Below are 7,789 nucleotides of genomic sequence, written 5' to 3'. Positions count from 1 at the left end.
GACAAAATCGAGGTCAAATTAGACTTTCACATCTATCCGATTCTCGATTTTGAAATTCTCATAGGCTACCCTTTAGAAAACCTTCTCCGAGAAAAATCTTTGCAAGGGAGCTTCAACCATGATTCCGGGAAAACTGCTTGCGCCACTCCTATCTCTTGCCCGAAAATTCCCATGGTAAAGCATCATCTCGACCGCAACCCACTTGAAGAGATGGTATAGGAGTCGTCATTCGTCTTCCCAAACACTGCTTCACCTCCCGATCCTCTCAATAAAGCATCCCTCAAAGAGGACATGAGGGAGGAATGGACGGATGGAATAAGGCACTTCTCCGAAGCAGTTTGGAGTAATACGCCCTCCATGATCATTCCATGTTCTATACAGGGAATTGCCGTAGAAGTACAACTTATTCCCAACATAAAGGGCAATATTATGCCATGGCACTTAGCATACACCCTTTTGGGTAGTGTTGCACTGAAGCCATCCGGCAAGCTCTTTGAAAGTTGTCCCTTTAGACACATTCTTGAGTGCCAGGGGATTGTAAGTGCCGTGCCTGTCACAATAGACAAAATCGAGGTCAACCTAGACTTTCACATCTTTGATATCCTCGATTTTGATCTCTTGATAGGCTACCCCCTAGAGAACTTTCATCATTCACCTCTAGGGAGCCTTCATGAAAAGCTTGGGGAAATGACTTCTGCCTCACCTTGCTTAGTGAACCCTTTGGCGAAGCTTCGTCCCAAACAAAAACCGCTCAAGGAAATGCATGAGCAAACCTCATCACCCTCGATCAAGTTTGAGCCTCTTCGTCCTAGCCCATATTGTGTTGTTCTCAATCACAATTGGGATACAACCATGATCTTCCATGATGGACCTCTTGAGATAGATAACTCTTGGGCTAGGGAATCCAGTGAGGCACTAACTCTGGAGTTCGAAGAAAATAACTCTATAGACGAGCATGGTAGCTTCATCGTCGAAACATCACCACCATGCTCCTTTAGCACCCCTCCAGAGTCAGCCACTCATTGCACCATGAATGCCTTTGCGAGCTGCAACCTCTTTAAAGCTCTCTCTAGCAAAAAGTTTGGAAGCTTGGTTGTAGACGCCTTTGTTTATCATAAGCATTGTAAATTTCGTGGTTGCACTATCGCACTAACCCTACAGCTTAAGCACAATTGATGAATGGTGGTGAAGGTGGGGGCTACATCACCAATTGATAGCTGCAGGAAGAAGCCCCAGGGTCGAGCTTATGACCTTAAACAAAGCACTACCGGGAGATAGCCCGAGATATATAAAGAAAAGAATATTTATAATTCCTTCTTAAAAAATAATAATAAGCTTTAGCATGTTTCTAGGATAGTATGGACCTTCGGGTATTTTTTGTCGCTAACCCTTTTAGGTTAAGATGCCCGAGAACATGAGAACTGCTCCAACTATACACTGGGTATTCACTGGTTATAGAACACATGCTGAAGGGAACACCAACTCCACGCAGTTGACTCTTGGTGTCCTGACACACAAAAGTCCAAGTGTGGGGGAAGTTGGTAAGCAAATCACCGCAAGTTCTATTCAAAGAGTATCCTAGTCAACAGAAGGATCAGCTCTGGTTTACTTAAAAAAAGGAAAGAAAAAGAGAGAAGAAAAAAAGAAGAAAAAAATATAGAAAAAAAAGACAAGAAAAGAAAAGAAAAAAAAGAGAGAGAAGTGAGCAAGGAGGGGAGTAAGAGTGAACCTGTAAGATCCACACGAGTCAAAAGGCTTCATGTGCATTGCCTTTAAGCCTTGGCCTTACACAGAAAATCATTCTGTTGCCTAGCTCCACCCATCCTTGCTCTCGCGCACGCTTACAAAGCCTCGCTATAATCCTCATCCGCTTCTAGCTTTGCAAAGTGCCACTCTAGCAGCCCGAGCTCACACACCAGAGGAATGCTCCTCTTCTGGTACGGGGCTTTGCTACTCCAGTCCATTTGGCACTCACTCGCACACATGAAAGGAGACGTATTTTGTTCCTCCAATCATCGTGCCAATGGAGCTTGCCAGCAAGGACCAGGGTTCGTGCACACTAGTTGTGTGTGTGACCCAGCCTTGCAGTCACCTGAGTCAGCATGGTCTATGTGTCCTCCTTTGCTTCAGCTCACATCAAAGATGGAAAAGTCATCGACAATCAAATATGACCATGCCACCTCTGTAGTAATATCAAGACATCCATCCTACATGCAGGTGGTAAGTGCACTCAGGTATGTAACCCCGAGTTCACCAATCTCCATTTGAACATAGCTTGAACTTTGAAATTCATGCTTCCATTGTTTATGCTCGTATGCTCTAGTTTGGATGTATTCAATTGGTACATCCATAGGCTTTTTAAATTAAGCATGGTGCTTAGGTTAAAATAGCCTTCTTTAATCAAATTAGACATGGTGTCGAGTTTGGTTAATGAACGTTGGGCTAATACTATCACAGACATTGGATGCATATCTTTTGTGGACTAACCCATGCAGGAAATTTTCAAAATTTGATGGGAAAGTCCTCAAGTTCATGTCGGAGATAAATGAAGGTGTGGGAGGCACGTCAGCAAAAGTTGCACAACATGCAAGGGAAGCACAGATCACCCTTCCAAGGTGCACTATGAGTATATTATCAAAATGCTCCTTTATGTTTGTGCAAGTTTTATCCCAGCCTTGTTTAAAAAATACAAATTTGGTGAACAACAATAAAAAGAGATAAACACCTTTTGATAAACAAAAAGAAAAAATATCACTCTTGAAAAAAAATTTGTTGAAAATAAAGTAATGGCAAGCATGCCTGGGATCCATGCCATTTGAACCTTGGACTCTGATTTTAGTTAAGCATGGATGTGAACAACAAATAAAAAAAATGAAGATGAAATTCTTTCAAAAGATCTTTAGACCTTCTCGAATATTTGTTGTCCACTAACCTTTTGCAGGGAAATGAAAAGAAAACAACTAAGGAGTAGTGTGAAGACATAAACACTCAGACAGCCCTCCTTGGTCCAAGAAGGAGACATACGCACAAGGAGCCAAGCAGAACAAAATGCAAGGTTTGGCTTTGTGAATATAGAGCTTAACTCTTGCATCTTTGTTCAGGGATTGGTAAGTTCCATCAGGTAAAGATTCCACATACCTTGTGCATCCTCGTTCATTTCTTCACCCTGCAAAGTTACCCATGATGCCTAGCTTGCCATCATAAAAAGAGTGTAAAAAACATACATATAATGAAAATAATAAAAAAAGAAACATAGGCACTTAAGCATTTCATGCACCTTGCCTCAATAAAAATTTGACTCCCGGTGATCCAAAACTGGCAGAGTCCTTGTTTGTATTGTTTTTCTTTTGAATAAAAAGCAGGTACAAGAATAAGTGTGGGGGAGATCTTTCAAACACCATTTACAAAGTCATTTGAGATCCCTCCCCCAACATGTTGCACAACATCGATGGTCTAGCAAGCTGAAGAACCGGACAGATGGGATCCAGAGAAGGATGACCGAACCTCTGGTTCGATCAAACCAACTCTGATTTCCCGCAATCTCCACTTCTTCCTCTTCAAACGATGGTTTGTGCAAAACACTCCTCATACTCCCTAAGTCTTTGAGTTTAATTGAATTTAATGCTAATCACTAAAATTGAACTCAACAAACCTTGCTAATCTCATGCACTCCATGCACTTCATGATAAACTTGCATACTCTTTATTCCTTGACTTTCACCTTGTTCTTGTGAACTAAAATATGATAGGGAACCCATGCTATCTAATAATTGACTTTTGAGATATGGTTAAAACGAATGGAACCTAATTCTTCCTTGCAAAGTACTTGGGATTTCTTTTATAAAATTAAAAAAATCAATAGCATGGCTCCTCATTTGTTTATGAAATTCCTATCCAAGGCCATATGTTGTTCAAAATTGAAAACTCTCTACATATGCAACTTGTTATCTCATTGAGCTTTGTCAAATTGTTTTGACCCTTTGTGAGATACATTTCATACTCCCATGATCAAGATCACATACACTCCACATATATTCTGCCAACTTCTACACTGGAAGTTGTGTGAGAACATTTCACCCATCCATCCATTATCATCCCAGTAAATAAAACTCCATTTTATTCATGACTACTCTCTCCAAGTTATCATTTCAAGATGAAGGACATGGGCTATGCAAAAAGAAATAAATGCCATGCTCAAGAAAGCATGATGAAGAAAAAAGAGAGTTGGACACATGAAGGTCCAAAGTATATATATATATATATATATATATATATATATATATATATATATATATATATATATATATATATATATATATAAAGAAAGAGAGTTGGACACATGAAGGTCCAAGTATTCAAGAGAGAGAGAGAGAGAAAGATAGCCCATGTCCAAAGAAAGAAAGAGAGAGAGATAGTTCATGAAAGGAGTCCACAAACCATCCATACAAAAATATTCACACACATGCACATCTTGATCAAGGTTTATGACTTGTTTCTCCTTTGGATCCGGTTTTTGACTTTGCAACATATGGGAACAAGCACTACAAGAAATCATTTAATCCATGACGAAACAAATTTGTCACAGATTGTTGAAAAAATGTCGCAAAACAATATCTATGACGATTTTGTGATGATTTTCAATAACGTCATGGAATGAGCGTCACAGATTCAATCGATCAATGCTTTTTGCATAAACGTCACAGATTAACACGATCTATGACGTTTCTTAACCGTCACAAAACGACCCGAAGCCCACTTAGCCCAACCCAAACCCAATATCTATGACAAAAATAAATGTCACATATGTTGTCACAAATAATGCCACGTGTTCAACCATCAATGACATGGACATTGACGTGGCGGCTGATGTGGCTAATGTAGTGGCGCTGACGTGGCTAATGACGTAGCGACTAACATGGCAGCTGGCAGGTGATGTGGCGTTCGCAGCCCAGTTTTGAAAGGCCCATCAGAGTGGGCCTAATTTCAGCTCAACATTCATTATTATAACCAGATTCAATTTTATACACAGCCCATATAAAAAACAGCCCACCAATTTTTCCAGCCCACTTATTAAAGAAAAGTTCCATCCAGAAGTCACAATAAGCTATTACAAACCCATTTTCAGAATTACAATACCAATTTTCACAAGATACAAGACAATATGCAGTGGCATTTCATCATAAATTAGAAGGTAACAAAAAAAAGTAATGGATCAACCCCTTCGTTGCCATCTTCAAATTTTCAATCTCTTGCAATGGGGTGTGTTGTCCTCCCTCTCACCTTGTTCACTGTCTCCCTCTCTGCATGAACCAGAGAAAACATGGAGACAAATTAAATGCTGAACATATGTGAATAAAGAAAGGAGACATGGAGAATTGAGACTAGACAGAACCAAAAGAACATATAGTACTGCAACACAACACTACTAATAAGTATGACAATCCACATAAATTAGTGCTATTATCCAAAGAGAAGCTCAAACATGAATAGATAAGATGCTTTGCTCTACAGAAGCTCTAACAGGATCATGAAGCAGTCGCACAAAAGAAATTGTTAATGTGCCGAGCTTGTCAAGTAAACAGAGCCAACGAAATGACTAACCAGTTGCTTAATCATGCGTGAGAACCAAACAAAAAGATAAACAAGTTATCCTTGAGCAAGCAGTACTTTCATTATTGCAAGAAAAGACCTTTCACAAAATTAACATTAGCTGAGCTTGACCATCTATCTAATTTGCTTCTGGATACAAATAACAGAGATGCACAAGAAAGCTAGAAGCTTGCAGCTGTCCAAAGCTCGTGAAAACACTACAATTAAACTAGTGCTAGCAGAATATAAATATAAAACAAGTAGATTGTGATTACTTGATTGTTGCAAGGGAATAAACAATTAGCTCATGCCGTTAACTACCTCTATGTATCTCTGAACAAACCTGACAAGCTGAGCTGATGCATTGCTCTTGTTGATCTGAACCTCAGCAATCTGATACCATCCCTGGCTAGCTGCCCAAAGCCTCACTGCTTGTGTTGATTATCTGCACGCATTGAATGACAGAGAAAAGAATATAGAACTGCACATCAATTTGCTGAACTATTGCTTCTCACCTAAAATCAGAGCTTGAGCCGTTGCTGCACATCTGCAAAACACCAAAACAACCCCTGAAATAATCAGAAGCATAGAAAATAATCAGAAAGGTAGAAGTGAATCAGTCAAAGTGCAGAACTAGTACCTCTCTTTGTTGGCACATGACACCCTGGTTTGGAGACGAGCAGCATTGGCCTCGCAACAAGATGAAAACACATGCTCAGATTTCAAATTTTATCTCATCACATCCACACAGCTAGTACTAAAAGGTACCAGAACCAGAATAATTCAACCATGGAGCATGAATGGCAAAGCAAACAGGGGAGAAATGTACTAGTTACCACAGCGAGTTGACATGCAGGACCGCTGCTTAGAAATTAGATTCTATATATCCATGCTTTCAAGCAATAGACACTTAGAGTTGACATACAAGGATAAAAAATATCAAAGATACTTTCATGGTTAGTTGTGAGGTACAGATGAAAATTAGCCTTAGCAATATACTACTTAGCTATTGATCTACACAAACATGGAGTTATCTGCAAGGTGCACAAATTAGCAAATCCAAGTTGGTAGTGGCAATCCAAGATGCACGTGGCAGTTTATTATGTGCAAATAGAAAGGAATCTTAAAATTTTGTTAAAGTGATAGGGAGACCATGATAAAATAGTGGGATACAATTTAATTCAAGATTCCTAACCAACCATATAACTACTAGTTTCTAACTCAATCAGCCAAAACACATCTACCCATAAGCATATGCAAGTTGATTTCCCAACCACCCTGCATTCCACACATCAACAAAAATAAGCAACCCAGCACATCATATCGCTTCCAGGTTCTAATCCAATCAGCTAATTCGCACCCTTCTTCAGATATTGTCAATTTCAAGGGGGAAAGTAGTGCACACGGGGGAGGGAAGGGGGCCCGAACCTTGCATCTCCTGGGTGACCTTGGCCTGCATCTCACGAAGCGTGGCGGCCTCCTTCATCTCCTTGAGGTGGTGCTTCATCTCATCAAACACCTGCAGCTGCGCACGCGAGCATGGGTCAGTACCGCCGCCAGGCTTTGGGAGCGAGGAGCCGAAATACTCAGTGCATAAGGAAAATCCCCATACTGTGGTGAACCCTAACCCTAGCTCTAAGAACAGATCGGGTTCTTACCTGGTCAATGCGGTGAATGCGGCGCTCGGGGGAGGGCCCATGGGGGTGCATAAGCAGCGGCGGGCAGGCAAGCCATGGAGCCTCATGGCGCGTCCGAGGGCACGGCGGCCGGCGCACCCGGGGCTCCGCGTGGACTAGCGCTAGCGCCTGCCGCATGAGGAGATGGCGCGCGCCGGCCATCGGTGGTGGAGGAGATGGGTCGCGCCAGCCGTCGAAGGTTGAGGAGATGGGGCACGCCGGCAACCAGAACTGGAGAAGGAGATGGGACGCGCCGGATCTGGAGAAGGAGATGTGGCGCGCCGGCCGTCGGAGGTGCAATTGATGGGGCGCGCCGGCTGTCGGAGGTGCAGGAGAAGGCTGCGCGTCGACCGGTGGAGGCGGAGGAGATGGGGCGTGCTGGCCGCCCCATACGGAGGAGGAGATGGGTGCGCGAAGGCCGCCGGCGGTGTCGGAGATGTGGTCGCGGCAGCGGTGGGGGCAGATGGGGGTGCGGCGGCTGTGGAGGTGATGGAGGCGTGGCGGCTGTGGAGAGGTTAGAGGAGA

At 42.4% G+C, this 7,789-nt stretch overlaps 1 long non-coding RNA gene across 1 annotated transcript; it reads right to left on the bottom strand.

Annotated features, from left to right (window-relative positions):
• Positions 1-5,032: 5,032 nt before the first annotated feature.
• Positions 5,033-7,789, bottom strand: LOC120665883. Its single transcript, XR_005671413.1, has 5 exons — positions 7,247-7,789; positions 6,229-7,113; positions 6,104-6,135; positions 5,932-6,033; positions 5,033-5,299 (listed from the first exon to the last, which is right to left on the bottom strand). It is a non-coding gene; the product is annotated as an uncharacterized LOC120665883 (long non-coding RNA).

This window comes from Panicum virgatum, chromosome 3N (genome assembly GCF_016808335.1).
Source record: "Panicum virgatum strain AP13 chromosome 3N, P.virgatum_v5, whole genome shotgun sequence".
NCBI classification, from domain to species: domain Eukaryota; kingdom Viridiplantae; phylum Streptophyta; class Magnoliopsida; order Poales; family Poaceae; genus Panicum; species Panicum virgatum.
This window is presented reverse-complemented; position numbering and strand designations above follow the sequence as displayed.